We start from the raw sequence: 21,982 nt of genomic DNA on the forward strand, positions 1-21,982 counted from the left end.
TGGGAATTTTGCATCTCTTTCAGGCTTAGCTGCTAGACGTGCTTTGCACAAAAAATATGTTCTAATGGGTGAGTGAAAACATAAAGGCAAATGTATGTGCCTTTGACTTTTGTCCATTTTTACCTCATCTGTACCTCAGTCAAACTAATAATATTCCATTGCAGATTTTTATATAACAATTTACAGAGCTTAAAACAATTAAACAACAAATAAGCTGTATTGAGACAGAGGCCCCAGACCTGTTGAAGAGTCAGATATTAGAATGAGATGGCACAATGCTTTCATATTTATGACTTCAGGAATACAAACACAACTCTGACCATACATTTCTTTAGTTAAACAATGCTTACATGAAAACTAGCATTCACAGTGGGTCCCTTAGACACTGCTGTATAGAGAGATATGCATTGGGAAGAGTAAACAATGCTAACGTATTATGATTTACCATTGCAGAATAACAATGATCAGTTTACTCAGGTTTAGAACCTGGATTTGTCTTACTTGTTATCACATTTCAGATATGAAACTGATGCAAATGAATTCCCACAGTGCACATCAAGTGTAATGAGCTGTACTTATCTCAGGCAGCTCCAATCTCTGCGTCTCTAATTCCAGCATTTTCCAACAACCCCAGCTAAACGGACCTGTAATTTGGATGTCCTGTTCAAAGCAGGGAGTTTAATGAGGAAATTATGAGAGCTAGCCCAAGGAGGTCCCTGTTTCTCCCTGTTCATTTGTTTCCTGGTCACGCTCCACAGACAATAAAGAGGAACGGTTGGTCCAATTTGCTTCATTCTTATTTCTTACAGGTTCATTTCAGTCTTCAATTAGCCTCGCCTCCCAACTGGCTACGCCTCTGCATCTTAATGGCTTACCTGTTTTTTTTTTGTTTTTTTTTTTTGGAGCGGAACAAACCGTTTTCCTCACACAAAACGGATATATTTTCTTTAAATGTTAGCAAAATTACAGTGATTTTCCACTTCTGATGTCACAAGAATGTTCATTGGGAAACACAATAGCAGGATGAACACACATTGGGAAAAATAATGTTGCTAGGTATGCCTGACTGATGAACACACGCTGTGGAAAAATAATGTTGCCTAGCATGCTGTGCCTGAAAGCTCCCAGCAGTACCATGGAAAATCCCATAAGAAGGGAGCAATTTGCATAACCAGGCAAATTAAGACAGGTAAAAAATTGTCCTCATTATATGAAGTAGTCCTCTGTGAGAAAAGCAAAGGGCTTAAGGTGGACCAGGACTTGGCCATTATATTCACTCTCTAGCCTTTCGTCTCTCTTCTCGTCCTTATCCTGTGGAATGAAACTGCTCCCAGCTGCTTGTCTTTACAGCGGCTTGGCTTGAAACAAGAGAGAAGAGGGAGGAGAGAGGGAAGAACTTGTGAATTCCAAAAAGACAACCTTGTTGTATTTAAAAGTAACATGCAACTACAGTGTAACATTCAGTCTTGGGCTTTGACTCCACCTTTCAGAGTGACCCCTATCAAACAGGAGGAGATTCAGCAGAGTGGCTGCTGTCCAGTGAAGCCAGGAAGCAGGTGGGAAGAGCTGGGGCGGAGGGAGAATTTGAGACCACATTAAGCATAACGCTTTTTGGGGCTCCTGAGCAGCTCAGTGGTAAAGATGTTCACGTTGAACCCAAGCTGAGCTCTGTGGCCCGGGTTCAATCCTCAGCCGTGTCATCAGCCAATGATGGCCAAGAGCCAACAGCAGCTGAACAAACTGGCTTTGTTGAGGATGGGGTGGGCAGGTCGGGCAGGGCTTGTCCGTCTCATGGCACACTGGTGACCCCACTATTTAATTGGGCACCCACAGGCACCCATTCATTCCCTTAATGATTAGGCCCCACTGTCACCTAGCTACAAAGGGCATTCCACCCATGTGGGCTTCAACTTGAGCACTGTGAGTGATGTAGTCTATACAGGAGCACCGTTATAGCTCAGTACTGCGTGGGAACAAACAGCCAGCTATCTGAACTGCTTATCCACTGTGCCTCTATGCCCATTCTCACCCAGAGGTCCCACAAAGACATATTAAGAGAGGGTCAAACCCAGCCAAGCATTGGATCTGTATCGTGTCTCCACCCCCACAAGGTCTGACTCCTCCACGGTCATGTTCTGTCCTTCTGTGCCCCATAAGTACACATTCTGCTTGGGGAACATTACTCTCTCCTCATGTGATGAATTCCATTGTCAGAGTCCCAAATTACAAGCCTTCAGGCTTCATTTACATTCACTGAATAAATTTTAATAATGATGCATTAATAATGATGACAATGTAAGGCCAACAGGAGACAAAGGAGAGGAACTTTCATCATGTCACGTGCATTGGTGTTGTTCTTGTTGAGATTTAAATTGCAGCTGGGACAGAACGAAAGTGAGGAAAAGATAAATGGCACAATGAAGGAATGTGGAATTAGCCACACATCACTGAGCTGCAGAAAGGGTAGGAAAGTGTCACAGCAGAAACCATCTGTAATGTACCTGCAGGCAGAATGCTTATCATTGGGCCAGTGTCAGGGAGGGGTCATGCCAGGCTCAGGTAAAGACAACACTATCTGATTAGAAGCTGCAGTCTTGGCTCTGCAGAAACACAACAGAGCAAAACAATCAATAATCTTATGTTACCATTTTCAAGTTCACAACCCAGAGTGGAGTGTTAACACGTTGAGAAGACTGAGGGGACAGTGTTACTAAAAGTGAATATGCACAGGTTCAGAGCTGCTGTGCCTCTCACCTGCCCTGAACACACGACCTGGTCCACTGCCCCTGAACAGAGTAGTCGATGAGGACCACGGCTCTGACGAGGAGTGGGTCTGTGTCTGCTCACCCCAAAAGAAACTCCAGCTCCACAGCATCATTGCTACACGGCGCGTCCACTCTGCATCTGTTCTCACGTATACCAACCATGAGAACCGTGCCACAATGGAGCCCAGCCAAAACACAGAATGGACCACACAGAGTGGAGCACAGAATGGAACACAGAGAGTGGATCACAGGACGGAACCTTGAGTGGTTAACATGGAGCGTAACACGAGGAGTGTAGCACAGAGAGTGGATCACAGGCCAGAACCTTGAGTGGTCAACATGGAGCCTAACACGGGGAGTGGAGCACAGCGTGGAACTCAGATACTGTAGCAAAGAATGCAAGATGGAGTGGAGGACACAGAGTGGGACATAACCTGGACCACAAAACAGAACACAAAGAGTGGAACATAAAATGGGTCACAGTGAAACAGAGAGAGTGAAACACAGAGTGTAGCAGAGAATGTAGCATGCAGAGCGGTGCACACTTAGTGTGAGAGTGCCCATTGTTTCAGATCATTAACTTTGTTCCACAGCACAAAATATGTGTCGTGCCGAGCCCTTGTTTTCACATCCACTGCAGTGTATGGGGGCTTGAAGCCAACTGGGCCCTGACACAACGCATGACCACTGCGTAATTCACACCAGACAGGCTCAGCTGCTGGTGACAGCCTGAGTCACGGACTCCTTTATTTAGCCCTGTGAAGAGGATTAAAACATAACTGCAATAGACATTTGTCTTACATGTGATCAAAACAAGGCTTTAAACCATTCGTGAGCAGACTAAACAAGCATTCCCTTTTCTTCGTAATAGGCAACAAACTTTTTTGTCACACACGAGAAGAAACACGTGAATTGTGTGAAGTTATATCGTCCCTTGCTGAAGGTCAAAGTAATTTGTTCTTCGCAGCTTCACAACAGGAAATCTGCAAAGTCAATGTGAATTCAGACATTTCTCTATGGGTTGTGGAACATTCAAGAATCCCAGGAGAGACCTCCATGTCAAAATGATGTCATAAACTTCATTGAAGAGCCTCATGGGGGCATTACAACAGCATGCAGGTGTAGATTCCTTTCTTTAACAAGCTATATGGTCCTATCTAGAAGCTGTTAACTGACTCCAATGGATTCCTTACCTTCTGATTATAGAGAGTAAATTTAAGACAAGGAAAAGTTGCCAGAAAATGTGAAATGGTACTAACATTAGATATTTTATTAAAACAAAAGCCCTTGAACTTTTTCCAGAAAGTTGCCTTGTACTGTTTTGTGTCGTGTACATTAGTGTTTTCCTCTAAATCTAGACCTGAGCTACATCAGATGTAGATCATGAACTGGTAACAGTAATCTTTCCCCGGTTCTCATTACACTCTTTTTTGTATTTATTTAACTGGAGCCATTGTTTGGTTTGGACATCAACACACCTGTCTTTCCAGGCATAAATCAGTCCTTAACTGAACCTTCAGCACACAAGCCCTGGCGGTGCCCAGCCACCGACCATTTATGAATGCTTATTTCATGAAATTCAGACAGACAGAACGTGACGGACACGTCATGTGGGTGTTGTGGCCGCGACAGGGAACACCAGCCTTCATAATGACGCAGTTCCAATGAAGCGTTGCCAATGCATCACCCTCACGTGCCGTTTCCGGAAATTCAGGACACAGCGCCCCCTGAAGGCCCTTTGTGTTCCGCGGGGAAAGAAACAAAACAAAGCAAAACATGAGGTCAGGCGAAGCATAAGCGTCTCCTTGTAACATATTTCCGCCAACATGCAAATTAATACGGTCAGACAGACAGTGAGCAATGTCTGGCTTTTCCCATTTTTCATTCTGAAAGCGTGCCGTCACTGCAGAATGCCTAGACTCCATTCAGGCTGTACTGGAAAGGCCCACTGCTTGTATGAGTATAAAGGCTGCAGTATGAGGGAAATGCCTGTCTCATATTGCCTGTTTGTCCAAAAATACATGAGATTTTTCTGTGACTGTTCCCTGAACTCATACTCTGTCCTGCTTTCAATATTAGAAATGCATATCATACAGACCTTATATATATATATATATATATATACATATATATATATATATATATAGTTCCCTCAAACATCATACAGGAAGTATGCAGACTACAGTTCCTGCCAAATCCTGACCTCCAACAGGGAAATACATCATATTTTAATACATACACTGAGCAGACAGCCTTCCTTACAGCAAAGGAACCGTTCATTATTCAGGAATGAGAGGGAGTCTTAGACTTAAGTCTTGCTAAATATAGATAGGTGGGTAGATGTTTTAAAGGCTTACATAAGAAAATAAAGACAGTCTAAGCGCTACAGACTAAACACGTCGAGGAGCAGCACAGAACTCATTTATAAATGTTAACATATGGTTGTACAGTGCAAGGAGACATTAGTAACGCTATGCTCCTCTAAATTTAAACACTTCAATGACAAAACAAAATCTGCAACATCAGAAGCAGAATTTTTCAGAAAACTGCTTCACATTAAAAATGAAAGGAGAATATATGGTAATTATTTGTTTCTCCTCCTCGGTTTCCTCCTCCCAACAAATACAGGCAAATTTATTTTACTCTCATTTAATTTCAATATTTTAGTTTACTCTCATTACTGTAATGTAATCAGAGTAATCGGATGAGCCGAACAAAATCAAAGCTGACAAAGTCACTGAGTGGTCCTATGAAACACTAACCGCTCAAAGCGATTCCAAATGAGGAAATATTCTAAACAATTATAATCATTATTAATAATCGTGAGTTGTTATAAGTGATGATGAGGGAAAAACACATTTATAAAGTAACTAATATTTTAGAAGATGCAACAAAGACAAAAACAAACTGCAAGTGTTCTGGCCTTTTGGATAGTTGATTTTTGAATAAAATAGTAACTGTCATTAACAGTCCGGAATCCTTGCAAGACAAATGTATAATTAAAGCAAAGGTCTTTGAAGGCTGCTGAGCTATAATATCTAAGAGGACCGTTCTTTTGCCCAATTAACAGCCTTCCTCAGATCCATGCTGTGATTTTCCCCTGACAGCTTCTCTCGAGCTACACCTTGTCCATGTGTGCGGTCTAGCGCATGCCACTTGTGTTTTATTGTACTTGACAGAGGTGAGAAACCAAGGCTTTTCTCAATGAGCTACTTGTGGCTGTTTAGGAATACATGAAATATATTTTCATTAGTGTGACCAACTTTTGTCTGCCTTGCTTCATGGTGCACCATCTATGCAGCCAAAATGAAAATAATGGACTATGGGGAAGTGTACAATTATAACCCTTCAGTTTAGCAAAGCACACTTGATTCAGTCCATTAAAAGTGGGGACATGGTCATATGAGATGGCCAAGCTGAAAGAGCCAGATGGGGTTTTTGGCCAGGACATCACGGAATCCCTCTAATTTTTGCCAGACACCCCATGAGATCTATAATGAGTCAGTTTAACATCTCATACAAAATCTCCTGCAGTTCAGTGTCCCCATCACTGCGCAAGGGCTTTAGTTTTCTGTTTGGTTCAGAGGGAAGACTGCCCTCTACTGTTCTACCAACACTACATCCATCAGCAACTGGGAATTCCCAGGAGGTCTCCCATCAAAGTACTAACCATGCTCTTAACTTCTGCCCTCAGGCAGGAAAAAGTTACCGGGTGGTATGTTTGCATTTGTGTCTGTGTTGTGCTTGTGGCCTTCAAGAAAAAATCCAACGGTTCATATGAGTTTATACATCGGAAATGTTTACAGAACCCAGAGAGCTACAGAACCTGATTAATGGAGTGTCAAGGAAAGAGAGAGGAGGGGGAGAGAGAGAGAGATGGAGGGAGAGGGAAAAGAGAGGGAAAGAGAATGATGGAGGAAAAGGGAGAAACAGAGAATGAGAGAAGGAAGGTAGAGAGAGAGAGAAAGTAAGACAGAGGGAGTGAGAAACATGTAGTTGGGGGAGAGGAGAGAGAGAGAGAAAGAGAGAGAGAAAGAGAGAGAAATAGGGGGATGGCTCTCAGAGCTGGAGGCCTGAGCAGGAATTCTCAGCCCTCTCTCAACAGCCTCTCTCGAAGCATGTGTGGAAGCAATCAGTGGCCCAGAAGCGCGGGAACATTCCCACGAATAAAGATTTCAAAGTTTCTTCATGTTGTTTCACAAAATATGGAAACCGTGCATGAAATTCCTCCTGAAAATTCAGAACATTCCATACCGCTTGGACGGGTCTTTTTCTCTGTATCCTGGAAAGACCCTCGGCAGATTCAGCATTGCTGTGGTGACAAAAATAAACAAACGCTTTTCAGTGTAGTTCACCACCTACAGCATTTTCAGCATGCTTAAATGTATTCATGATGAATCATGTAAAACCAGGATATTAATGGACGACTAGGCGTGAAAAAAAAACTCTACTTTGGGACATAACCATGGCCTTACTGACCCTCAGACATAGGTTAAGCTTGTTCTAAACTTTTATCAAGCATAACACCATTTAGAAATGAAAGTACCTGGGGAAAGCCTAGCAAAAGTATTCATCTGAATTTGAGAATTCATCATCATTTAGATTAATGTAGATTTATCTAGTGTGGATTCAGATTTACGGTGTACACTTGGGATTAATCAGAACTGTCAAGTAATCTTAAGGGAAAGCATAATTCATCATTTCATTATATCATATACTGCATTATTACCCTAATTATATTCATTCAAACAGCAAAACAAAAAATATAAGATTAACCACGTCATCGTAATATGGTGGCAGAATAATCTTGGAAAGTTTTTTTTTTATTATTCTTCTTATTGTTTTTTATTAAAATAACACTTTCCCCTTCTATGAATTCACAGTTTTGATTGAACCTAGGGGTCAAAGAACCAAGATACAATTTTGGAATCAACTTGCTGTTTTATTAGCTGTCTACAATATTGTTACAGTGTTTGTGCTGTGAACACTTTTACCTTTACATTTATTCTTTTGCCAGATGCTTTTATCCAAAGTGACTTACAAGTGAGAAACAAGCAAATAGAGACATGAAAACCTAGGATGACAACTTCACATGAGAAGTAGAGTTGGATTTCTAAATGCGAGAATGAATAGAAAGCAATTGAACACAATTTTTCAAATGAACGTTGAAGGAATAAAAAGATGACAAGTAGAGTGAACCTGTTCTTTTCAGTCTTTCTGCTCATTTAGCATCTTTACATTGTGGCTCTGCATCTGCAGGAAAGACATCCAAATTTTGCAAATTAAACTAAACCCCTAACCCTGCCCCTAAACCTAACCTGGATTAAATCCTGAAGGCTAGCCCGACATCCCATGCATGGACAGGACCGCATGAGCTAAGTTGCCTGTTTGCTCAGAACTGCCTCAGGCAGCTACAGCCAGCAGCCATTGCGTCAGGTGCTTGCTCTGAGCTCAGGACCAGGAACAAGCATGCAGATGTTTGCCGTGACATGGAGAGGCCCCGCTGAAACCGTGGCCAAACTGGGTCCACAGCGCTCCCAGGGTTGTGAACAGAGAACAGCTGCACATTTGGGCCAGCCCCCTTTCCCATCCCACGAAAGAGTGGACAGGTGTTCTGGTCGCCAGGAGACGTCTGTCCTACAGCTGGTTCTCGACGCCAGGACCTTGACTCTGAGTCCTCCGGGACACTGACAGGAGGTGCTCAGGTGCGTTCTCTATCCAGATTGCCACCCTCCTTTTTTCCGGGATGGAATGCCTCTCGCACCGTTGACGGGAGGCTTGTAAAGCCGCGTGTCTGGCTGCTCCCGTGGGCCCCCATGCACTTCGTTCATCTATGTCTCCCACATCAGCTGGTCAAGAAGTCTTTTTGTGTTCTCCACTTGGTAGCACACTGCCACTCCCAGAGCAAGCAGGCTAGAGTAAAAAACTCTCCCTTATGGTTACCAGTGATACTGAGTAAGGCCAGTCTACAGAGCGAGACTATCCTCTTTTCACAGTCCTGCAAGTTCCTATGTAAAGTACTGAAGCTGAGCTGTAGAGAGTTCAGAGCTCTGAAAAAGGTCCAATGACCCGAAGCTTGCAGCTCTTGAAGAAGGCCCCACTCACTCATGTGTATTAGAGGGTGCAAAACCAACAAAAAAGAAAAAGAGAGAGGGGGACAGAGAGAGAGAGAGAGAGAGAGAGAGAGAAGGGAGGAATGAAAAGGAAATGTTAAAAAAGGGAAAAAAGAGCAAAACAGAACTGAAAATCAGCTCTCTGACACTTTTTCATCTTGACATTTTGGAGAAGAGTCGCATTTTTTGGTTACTTTTCATCACTGCTTTCTCTCATTGTAGATAACCTTTCCACAGAGTAGGGAGGTAAAACAGGCGGTGATCTGTGGACCCTGGATGACGCACTGGAGCACATTCACAGTCACACAGCAGACAGGGTGGACTTCAACATTCGATTGACATTTCTCTCCATTGTGCGTCAGCCATTCCAATCTCAGGGAAAACACAAATAATATACAATTTGATGCTATGGTCATTATTGCTTACTTCTGACCTTCATTTATTAGCTCATTAGCTCAACTGCTTTGACCCCTAAAAATGAGTGAAATGAAACTATTCTGATTTTCTTTGGCTTTAAAAGACATCCAGCGTTATTTTAGAGATTGGCCATAACAGACATTTAGAAGCCATTTAATTGGTGTGTGCTTGGAATACCAAACTTCATGCTTCATTTGTAGAAGCTTTGCAATCTTATGGAGATTTTAATATCCAGATTACATAAATATGAACGATAAACTGGTACGATCATTGTAAGACAAACCTCTGAATAGTTGGCTTGTCCTTCAAATGCAACTATCACACCTGCTCTTGTGTAACATCATTTAAACATCAGCACACAACTGTTGCAAAGACATTATATTTGAGTCTTTATTACTTCAATTAACATAAAATGGACCAATGAGAAACAGGCAGTAAAATTCTGTCTCTTAACATTTTGAGGCCTGTAAAACTCATTTGAGACATTGACATTTGAGTTAAATAACCCTTATTTTATTCTCTGCTGCGTGAGAAATGTTGCGAGCTCAGTTTGTTTTGAATGTAACTAAGGTTAATATTGCGAGGGTCTCTGAATATACCCCACAAGGATTCAGAGAGCTACAAGACTGTTGACGTTCAGCTTCCACCATCACCATTGGATTTCCTTGCATTTCATTCATTGAATGGAAATTCATCTTGAAGCTCATGTCCATGTGTCTGAGAAGAAGTGTCCATAATAGTAAGTGTAACGTCACGATGTGTGTTCTCCCTGCACTATTTTGCTCTGTGTTACAATGTTTAGATGGTGTCGTAGCCCATTAACACTGAGGAGATCCCCATGCTCTCAGCTCCACAAATGACTTGGTTTTAATGATGTGCTTGTTCCAGCATTTCAGCTCACCTGCACCTTCATCGTTTTCAGTAAAAACAAGTAAGTTTTGGCGCTGAGATAATTCAAATATGGGAGGACCACCAACAGCCTGGCCAAAAAAGGAGATGGACAGCTGTGAGTCTGAGAGAGTATCAGGGGTCAGAGAAAGGGCTTGTTAAATTGAATGGGATCAACAATGAACCATGTACATATGAGCTGGAAAGATTGAAACCAACATACTAATCATACTCATCACAGATGGGCCGTCACAGACTGGAGACAACGAGAAGCTGTGGGTGGTATAAAAAAAATCAGGTGGGGTGTTTAAAGCCATGCTATAAAAATCCTTGCGAAGACAAAGGTTTCCACAACAAGGCAGTCACATTAGCTGTCCAATACCACAGAGACAGAATTACAGATAGACAGACAGACCACTGAAACTCCTCTGCAGGAGACAGAGATTGTGTGGAAACCGTTAGTCATTGTGGCCATGTCTCAGCAGTCAGGGTAGTTTGACGAGCGTGAGACAATAGGAAAGACAGAAACAATCTGAAGCCAAAGCTCTCTCAAATGTGTGGCTAATTTACGCTTAATTTAATGAAACAGACAAAAGCATCTGAACAAAAGCAGTAAACAAAAGAAGTTTTTTCACGAAATACCACTTGTCACCAGAACGGTTGAAGTAATCCAGGGACAATACAGCTTATTTTTATTATCGATAGACCGGTTTGTGTTTCACTATCATTATTTTCCAAATTTTGCTCTGCATAAAGAGCTGAGAGCAGCTCTGGAACAGCCCTGCAGGCAGAGAATGACAGCTCTGGTGGTGATCTGGTAATTGCTTACCAGTCTGGTGCTGACACCATAGCACTTAACACCTCACCAGGCGTCACGCTGGCACCCCAACAACGGCTTCTCAAAACTGAGAGTGGCGCCATCAGAAGGCGTCAAAAACATTTCCTTTGGGTCAACCGCCTCCACCAAATGCCACCCCCCTCCCCCCCCGGACCAACTGACACCTACATTGACACATTATGATTAGGAGACAGGGGAAGACAGCTTGTTATAACCTAGTTTGTCCTCGTCCAATAGTAGAGAAATCCCCTGTCCCTGACCTTCAGATACCTCCATTGATTGACAGTGTCATGTGACCCTAACCTTAACCCTCTTTTAGTTTGTTACTGCTTTGGTCAAACAAACATGGGACTGTGGGACAAATCCCTGTGTATTGGTAAAGTACAGAAACATCCCGGATATGCAAGGTTTTATGCCAACAGGGAAAGTGTAATGAAGATTGATCATACTAATTATTTAACTCTGTGCTTGGAGAGGCAACTAGGCTGTCCTTTTTTGTCTTCAGTCCACAAGGGGTGCTGTTAATTTAGCAAAAAATTATATTTGTAAGTATATATAAAACACAAGAATAAAGCAGACAGGCATTAATTCTGTGGTCAACTTCTGAGCAATGTGACCTTGAATTCACATACTCCTATTCAAACTGGTTTATTATCAACAAGCATTAAAAAGTATATTTGTTGAATATTTGTTACCAAACCTAACCCTAAATCTTGAACTTAGGCAGTCATCTTAGATGACCCTTGCTATCTTCAATCCACAAGGGATCCTATTAATTTAGGAAAACGTAGGAAACTAAAAATTGTTACTTTAACTAACCTCAAATTCACCCCAGTCCAGTCACCTCAACCCTTTCTTTTTGGTTTTTCTGCTGGCATCCTTGCATACTGACTCAGCACCCACAGGAAAGATATCCAATAACCAGCTGGATCATTTTTCTTTTGGCCGTGTAACTCTGTCACTGTTAAAAAGTCTTCGCGTGAGTAAACAGCTGGAATATTACATGGGCTTGGTAACACTTTGCATTTTTCCGTGCTATTCGCTGTTCACGCGGAGAGGGATCAGACAGTTTTCCAAGTGTCGTAATCCCCACATCAAACGGGCAGCCGTTTTATGGCTGCAGAGCCAGCCGTTAACATGAAGATGTGGCCTCAGCCATCAGGTGTGGAACAGCGGTCTCCTTGGTGATGATTTCCTGGGAAGGCCAGACAGAGATGGGGCAATGACCTACAGGAGAACAGAATCCCACCACCTGTTGTCATGGTTTTCCAAGTTTGCTGGAGTCAAATGATTCCAGCAATTGCTGATGCACCGTGCACCGTAACAATTGTCAAGGAGATCTGCACAGGCCAAATGAGCAGCTAGCAGAGCTGCCTGCACCCAGCTGCGAGCACAAGCTGCAACTCTCACTGGCTAAGGAGAAAAGGTTGCCAAAGCAAGCGTGAACTTTACAGTCAAAGTAAATATGTTCATTATTAAGATTACTGACAAGGAGAGGAATTCTGCAACATAATGGGATATGCCAAATCACCCTTGGCCTTGAGCCTGGTTTTAGGTAGATAGAGAAAGTAATGACATCAGATTTACCTCAGGCTCAAACAGGATAAGTACCATGGAAAGATTCTCAGGGGCTAGGCCATTTAGTGCCTTAAAACCTACATGCTATGGGTAGCCAACGACATCCCACCAGGATGTGTGCTGTATACTCCCAGGAGCATGAGTTATCACGGGTGGAGTGAATGTGTCATCATGAGTCACTGCTTTTCATCAATCAGTTTCTTTTGCTGTGGAGAGAAAAGGCTTTTGATTGGTTCAATCAAGTCCCCCATTGACAGCACAGAATAGCCCCACCCACTATGGGATTCATGCATCCTCACTCTCCAGCTATGATATGTTATCTCGGGTTACAATTCCAGCTGCAGTGTTTTGAATTAGCAGTGCTGGCATTACACTGATCCAATCAGGTCAAAACAAAAGCATGATGACTCTCCCAGTGTCATTAAAAGACAAAAATAGAAAAAAAGAGAAAATTTACATCTAGAGATATTTAATTACCGGAGAAAACATGCATGGGGTTATATTTCCCATACCTTTCTCTAAGACAAAACTGACATCCATGATAATTCTGACATTCCTAATTTCATGTTTTACACCTGGAGCTAAACTGCCAAGGTATAAATGCAGCTTACAGAGTAATAAAATGTCCTAGTTGTCTCAGCTGAACCAAAGGGCATTCTACAGAATCCAGCTTTTAATATGTACAAGGCAGCAATTTAGTGTAGACAGTCTATTTGTGTTACCAGGGTTCCACACACCTCAGCCTTCAGCCCACACTCACCATCACTCATGCATGCAGCATGGGGTTATTATTTTTCATCCTATCAGCTTGCTGAAAGAGCGTGCAAGCGACCATGACTGTGGGAAGAGAAGTACCAGCGGGAACAGATTCATTTGTGGAAAATGTGAAAAGGTAAAATACTTTTTTTTGTTGGAGACACATTGAAGTGTTCACCCCCCTGTCTTTTGCCTTTGCTATTTGGCCATGCTATAGTGGTAGTGGTACAGTGGAGTGATTGGCTGAACCAAATTGTCAGTCACTCTCCTATAGGGACTGACCTGACAGAAGTGTGAATTAATCAGTACATTCAGAATCAGTTTGTGTTGTTGAGCGTTGGAGTCACGACCTTATTAACCTCCCTGACAATCACAAACACCGGGCTCATCTGACAATTCTCTGAGAAAACTGTAGCATGACATTGTTCAGGAAATGACTGTGAATATATTGGAGGAGACATGAGCAGTCTTGTTAAACTCTCTTGCTGAACTTCCCAAGTGGAATATAAATTTAATTAGATGTTGATTTCAAAAGGTTGGAGCGTTTTGTAGAATACAGAAAAAAGTTGCCACAAAGAGAGATGTTTGTTGGAGAGAAAAGAGACTTTTAACCACCAAATAAATGAAATGATTTCAAACCATTAATCTAACAAAATCTTGGAAAACCCTTCTAAGAAAATCTTGAAATAAAGACAAATTTTGATATTGATGTCTGGCAAAGCCTTTGTTTTATTCAAGGTATAATTTCAAAATTACTATAGCCATATTGTATTCCTTGTAAATGGGAGTTTTTGCCAGTGATTATGGGAATGCCACTGTTTAGCCTACGAGCCAGCTGGAATGATTTTTACATGTGAAACGAGGCTTATTGTGGTAACCTCCTCAGTCTCTTTTTAGACTGTAAAGCGGAGACACCGGCGTCCCCAAACACCCAAATCCGCAGCCCAGACGTGGGGAAGTACCCGAGACACCATCCAGGAAATGTGCACTACAGGGGTATGGGGGGCTTTTCCCTTCACATGCTGTAAATTCATCTGTTATTCTTTTTGCAGGCAGAGCCATCTCTCTACTTGCACCTGGTTCCCGTGTGCTTTATGTGGCAGTGGCGCCTATTCTAAATTTTTCGACTCTTATTGTAAAAGCAGGCTCTCGGCTGAATTCTGTCTCGGAGACAGAAGAAGGAAGGCGACCTGCCGCCACCTCTCCGCCTCCCATCAGGTTTAATGTGTCTGGCAGAGTGGTCAATGAAGGCAACCTCAAAATGGCCCCCACACCAGGTGGCAGTTCACTTGAGCTGAGGGGGTCAAAGGCAACCACAAGTCCATCTACCTCGATAGCTCACAGAGGGTTTGAACAAAACCCTCTAGGCTCATGAGGCTTGACAGCCTTGGTCACTTCACAAACCTGGAGAAATAGAACAACACAGAATAAAGCAGACAGGCATTAATTTTGTGTTCAACTTCTGAGCAGTGTGACCTTGAATTCACATACTGCTATTCAAACTGGCTATTATCAACAGGCATTAAAGATGAGCACATGTATGCAGCAACCTAATTTGTTTAAATTTTAGATTGTGTGTGACATGCCTTCTTTATGTAGGTCAGTACTTTATTAACCCAAGCACAGGAACACTCTATCCTAAGCTGTAAAGTGTAAATTGGATGGGATATCATCATGCAACCAGGCTGTAAATCAAGTCTCCCTCACAGGAAAAAGATATAAGAAGAAATGACCCCTTTCAATTATTCTCAAATAGCACCCGTTTATTAGCAGTGTTCCATGCTTAAGCGCTTTTACAGGTATGTAGTCTTTAGAAATGTACATTGTGTTCAGCAATCAGCACTTTCCAAACCCTATTGTCAATTTTCTACCCAAGGCTACTTGTACTACAAACAGTTTCATGATTCATACCCTAGCACTACAGGAATTCACCCAGTGGTACTGAAAGAACACCACTCAAAGTGAATTAAAGTTACCAACCAAAGGGTTCTGCCTAGATATTTCTCAATATAAGCCTAGCTCCCTGGATACCAGGACTCCTGAATACCTCATTTCTAATTTTGAAAATATTTCTCAGTGTTTCTGAACCTTTACTATTGGCATTGTACTATATTTAAGATACTGTGGTAGAAGCATTGGAATAACAGGCAAAATCCCCATTATTTCAAGGACAACAAAAAACCGATTTACAACATACTGTGCTAGATTTTTTACATTTTTACATCTCGCTACAGGTGTGTGCCATTGTTTGAATTAATGTTCATTCTAGTTTTAAAAACAACAGGCATAATACATAATGTATCATTCTTCTTTAGTGGCACAAGCTGAAAATGCTGAACTGAAACTTAGATGGCAATCAAATAAATGCCTTTGCGTTGAAAGTGACCTAAAACAAAATAATTGCAATGATTACATAAATGATTGGACAAGCACCACTCAAAACGTGACTGAAAAACTTAGCAACTGTGTTTTTTTTTTGTCCAGCCGAAAGGCTGTTTTAGTCTCCCTCCTTGTTAGTAGCTTCCTTTAAAAGTTTTGGGGGTTGCCATGGTGAGCTTGGGCAGATCAATTCCATTGAGTGGAAACTGGAGACCTCCAGAGCCGTCATGATGTCATTCATGCAGGTGTTCCTTTCAAGGACGAGGTTTTGGACAGAATGTCACGGCCATTAAAGCTCTGGTAGCAAGGCAAGTTAAACCTCACAGTTCACAGTTCACAGTCAGAGAGATTTTATTGAGATATTATTGAAAGATACATTTATATGTTCCATGGTGTTTCATGAGGTAATGTTTTTCTTAAAGAGCAGAGGCTTATGTTTGATGAGTTAGGGTATCTTTTTAAAATATAATACTGGTTCTCACTCTTGATGGGCACTTTTTGTGATTTGGTCAGGTCTTTTCCATCATTCCAATCAGAATGAAATACATCTATTATCTGTTAAAAGACTGGATTGTATGTGCTGCAGTGATATGAACATCTGAATTTTATTTCAATCCATCACTGAGATATTCTCAGTTAAATCCCACATAAACATATATAAACGCAGATTAATGCACTGCTCCCCTTTCGCAAATGGGCTACGGTATCTTAATCTTTGCAGTTCTCCCATTCATTTCAGCAGGGAAAAATGATACATTAGAAAATAGGGGATTTAAGCTTTGTAACTATGCCTGTTTGGAGATTGTGTTGCTAATAAAAGATTATACACATTTGGACCATTTTAATGGACAGATGTTAGTAAAATTCTCCATTTTCCCAGTTGTGTAATGATTTTCTTCCATAAATTACAGTGTAAATGTAAAAATGTGAAAACATAATGTGAAAATACATAGCTCATTTCATGCTGAAATTGTTCAATCTGAAACAAGGGCTTTCTTTCCTTTCCCCTAAATTCTTAAATTTTCTGACCCTTTTTTTGTTGAGATCTCAATTGTGTGATATCAGCAACAAGCTTCACTGAAAATATATAAAATATGCTAAAAACAAATCCCTGGATTCAATCAACTTTAGTCCTTTGACTCATAATTAAATTCAAGTGTTACTTCTGTTCAGAGCAAATACAGTTGAGGGAGTTCAACAAAAAAAAGCAGAGAGTTGTGTAAAAAATTAACACTCGGCATTAAGACAGTTCAGGGCGAGTGTTGATTGAATCCAGGGGTAGATGTCAAAAGTCCTGGCAAGCCTACAGGTTATAACATACTGCACATACTTCACCTTTTTCTCCTAGTATGAAATATGTATGCTTCCTCTCTGAATTAATGATCAGCAAATTAACATGTTTTATAAGCTTGGCAAAGTATCACGCTTTTTCCTTTAATCAAGCACATCAAAAGAGTACTTATCGTAAGCCCTGCTTTCAGACAGGATCTGCTTTCTGCAGGTCACATCTTGACATTGATCATGCAATCAGTGCCCTTTATCGTGAAGCACTCTACACCTGCATAAAATTAGTAATAATCCCGCTCACGCAAAGAGCAACCAAACCATCATTAATGCTGATCAAAGGGGCAGAGGGGAGGGTTTCCCTTTCAGCTCCATCATCTCGCACCAATCAGGTTCCACCATTTTGCCCACGGTGCGAATCCAAAGCAAGCATTTATTTCAATATTCTCTCTACCCACATCCTTAAAGTGGACAAAGAAAAGAAAGGCCTAAAATCCCAAATTACTGCAGTATAGCTCAGAGTAAAGGACAACCAAAAAAGTGAATGATCACTCCTCAGAGAAACAATAATAAACCGATATTATGATCACAGGAGGAACTACTCCACCACAAAGTACTTCACACCTACTCCATAACCGTTATAGATATTAAATTTGTGTCGAAATTAGGCTGTACTATTGACATAGATTTTCTTCAATTGCATTTCATGGTTTGAATATTATAGGAAAAATGCATGACGGCATACAATAGAAATACTGTAGTTGCATTATTTCTGTATGCAGGCAAAAGCTTGGCTTTTTTGAAAGCCTTCAGGTTACAAATTGTCAGCTTTGGCCAGCTGCTATTGAGACCTGACTTTTGAACCATATGAAATCCTTCAGTTTGCATGTATTTGGTTTCCACATCTTTAAATATTTAAAATGATTCATGGTCACACACACACAGTACGAGTACCTAAACGAGCAAAGCGGAACTTCCACCAGTTATAACATGATGAAATATGTGAGAACGGGTAACAGTGAAAGGAGAGAAGTGTAAGGCGGCTGGAGAACATTTGGATCGCGTGCTCCACCAGACGCCCGGCCCACGCTGCACCTGAAACCCCTTTAGCTGCGGGACATGACAGATGCAGCCACACTTAACTCACAGTCTGCTGCAGGCAGAGTGAACGATGGCCCTGCTAACCAGCAACATGTCAGACCTTCTAAACTGAGGTAATATATGCGCAAAGGCCACGCAATCAATAGCAGCGGGTGATTCATGTTCTCAGTCAGTGTGCAGTAGGTGTGTCTCATTACACAAAGGAAAATTTGGCAAAAAGCAAGTGATATTTGTGCATAGTTATGTCAGTTATAAACACAGTTGTCACCAGACATACATAAAACTGGCTGAAGGAGGTTGGTTAATTAAGGCTAAGCGAGCATTGGCCCCATATCTGTTCATCTGTCAAATCCCCCATTTTTTACTGGTCCTGCCCAGGAAATGCACACAGACAAAGAGGCCGTAAAGAGGCCACTGCAGTTTCTCCAAGCACCCCACCTCCAGGCGTCCTGCATCATATTACCGTGCAGGTTCAGGCAGACACACACTGCAGTTTGGATGCTTTTAGTGTTCAGACATTTGGCTTCCTTCATAAGACCTGAACTTCGCCACCAGTCCAAACATGCAGGGCTAGTTCAGTTTTCTTTTGTCTTGTTCAATGCTTGAGTTTGTGGGTTGTTAATATTCAGAAATGAACATTGCTGCACACCCTCCACTCTCTTTGTGTCACCTTTTAAGATCCGCTATTACAGCGTGGAGCAGCAGGGGGCAGTCCTACACTGACTGGATGAGGTGGTGTCAAATGGCCAGCAGGTAGGCCAAATGTCATTGGATCTGTGAACTGAGAGAGCAAGGAAGTATATTGCATGCCAGCTTTACAGCATTGGGCCATTTTCAGTTCTCCTTAGAGTATAGATCTTGTAAACTGTTCAGGACACCACCTGGGATGGCCACAATCGCCTTAGTATGTGGAGAGACCTGTTGGGGCTTATTTATGCCCTCCAGGGGAGAGGATGTTACTTTTACTCCAACCTGGAATATGTTAGCATGTATGTACATACATACAGTATGTAACACTTCAAATATCCTGAAGAGTGCCATCTGTGGAGTTCCAACATCTGTATGTCCAGTCAGAGTGCCATGTAATGACATCATCGGATTGTGCCCACAGCATAATGACTTCATCACATTACCTTGTCGCCACCAAAATGCCGCTCTTGCTAGGCTTCAGTCTCCATTTCATGTGAAAAGAGTAGCACAGACTTGCCACGGCAGCATAAGGTAATGACTCAGAAATCACATGAAGAGTAGCAAAGACAAGCTTGCAATGTGATTATGTGAATATCCATAATTTACAGGACATACTGAAATGGACAGATTTTGGTAAAAAGATCTGGTATTACCATACATGTTTCTATTTTCATTTATTTCATGACATCTCCAAAATAAATAAATAAATCACATTTGTAATATTTGCCTCTTACATGCTTTCAGTCACACAAATTGCCTTTCCAGGAAAAAAATCATGATTTTTTATTCTCATCATGGGACAATTTATTATTAAGTATTACAATACAGTAAGTATTTCAGTTAACTTGGTATTCAGTGAAATAATTGAAACTTGAACTATTGATGCTCTTCAAGAGCAAGACATTTCCATAAAAGCGGTGGGTCAATGAGGACCACATGGAACAGTCCCAGTTACTGTATGTCAAAAAACAGAACAAGGACCTGCTAATCTTTAAAACCATTCAATGTGCAGCCAAAAGGCAAAGTAATTGTACCATTGTGTGCAAACGTGAAAGGTTCCTGGAGTGTCCCCTTTTTCACAACACCAACTGCCTTTTAAAGTTTTAGGTTCCTGACACAAATCAGACAGCACGGGCTGAGGGCAAAAATTGGAATCCCAGCTCTGCCAACTGCACATCAAGAAAACAGTCGCTGTATTTAACTAACTGGGTCTTGCACAATATCACAGCTGTGAATATAAATAAACCTTTTACTTATTTAACTTCACTGCAGGAAACCAGCATGGAGTGACATCACACCTTTATTGAAATTCTGACCTTTGAAGCAAATATCAGTTAGACTTCAACGCAAGTAGGCCTACATACAGTGTCCTCAATATTTGTTCATAGTCAGGATTAACTTGGAACAATACATGATAATATTCATTAATTGGGAACAATGTGTAATACTGTTAAAATTAAAGTATAACATTTTTGAAAAAGTAATTTTATTGTTTCTATTTAATCAGCGGTGTATATACAGAAGACAATATATATTTAATCTATCTAATATATGTTAGAAAAGAGTAATCAATTTATTCATCCTTAAAAAGTGGTTTCTTTGCTTTGATTATATTTTGACATTAATGACAATGAATGTAGCTTGGTGAAAGAAATAGATACACTTGCTTCTTCTAAAGTCTAAAAAATGATAGTTTGCCCATAAAAATTATTTCCCTTGTGCACGCAGATTGCCAGACTGTTGGATCGGCTTGTGGTAACAGGCTGAATTGTTGACTCAATTAAAACCTTCTGGCTGGTTTAATCCAACTCCAGGCCAGCAGAGTGTTACACATATTATATTATAATGGGTATCGCACATAACCACTCCAGCATGAACACTCCCAGTTTGTCCCTCCACCTATCGGGTGTGGACACTGAGAGATAAAATCCAACCAATCAGTGTAATAATGTATTTAGAAAATGCAAAATGTCTTTATTGAAACACAGAAAAGATAAAAGTCCAGGAGAAGTTGATAAGAGGGATAACTCCTATTTTTGTGCTGCCCATCAGAGCAGCGATTATATTGCATAACATATTTGCTTAGTAGACTCCCTTACCCTAAGTGACTTACCCAGCTAGCATTTTTTTGCAGCTGCAACCTAGTTCAAGTCATTTCAGGTTAAGCACCCAGCTCAAGCATACAGTAGCAGTGCCCCAGGGAATTCTCCCTGCAGCCATTTGGGTCACAGGCCCAGCTCCCTACTCTGTCACATTGGCGCGCTGTGCTGGATTTCTGGTAGCCTCTCTCACTGTGGCTGCTGCTCCGCCGGCTGTCCCAGCCCAAGTGCTGTGTCTTGGCGCCGTGGCCGTCCTGGTGTTTACCCGCGTCTGTTTCCTCAGCGCCCCGTGCAACGTTCCAAAACATCTCCCGAGCCAGCCTGGCTTCGTCCCACCCCCGGTGAGATCACTCGGGAAGACCTGACAGCCCTTGCTCAGCCCCGGCCAGCCTGGCGGCGGGCACAGATCGACGCCTCTATTTCTGTCTTTTTCGCCACCTCAGCAGAAGCGGCGGCCGGTTGAGGCCCAGCGGGCCCGGGTCAGCTGTCGACACCGCCCTGTTACCAGGGCGGGCCGGCGGGGAATGCGCCGCAGGTAAATATGAAGACGGGGCGATGTCAGCCCCCTGAGCGCGGGTGACCCCCCGAAATCAAAGACCGGCTGGCACGCAGTTACGCCTCTTGGGAGGGCCAAGCTCGTCTCTTTTCGCCCAGAAAGGGCTGCGCCAGTGTTTTCCTCGGTTTTTGAAAATCTGAAATGCAAGTTCCATTTTGTGCTTATTTAAAAAAAAAAAAAAAAAAAGAAAAACCCAAACCATCTTCTGCATTCTTATATGGATTCTCATGTTTTTGTATCCAAATGGCCACTGTGGTAAGAAATATCTGTGTAATTTACAGTGTTATACAAAGCCAAAAAGGAAGTGCACATCATTATGGGTATAAATCTCAAATACTGCAAAACTTACTGAGCCGGGGTGGTGAACCTATGACTCTTCAGGGCTTCATGTGTGGCCTCTGAGGGGAGCATGAGGGCAGAAGAATCACATCCATTATGAATTTGATCAATCCTACGATAACAAACGTGAAATGAGTAAAATCCTATTATGACACAGGCAAAGGTGTTCCTCAGCATAC

Source organism: Megalops cyprinoides, chromosome 6 (assembly GCF_013368585.1).
Source record: "Megalops cyprinoides isolate fMegCyp1 chromosome 6, fMegCyp1.pri, whole genome shotgun sequence".
NCBI classification, from domain to species: Eukaryota; Metazoa; Chordata; class Actinopteri; order Elopiformes; family Megalopidae; genus Megalops; species Megalops cyprinoides.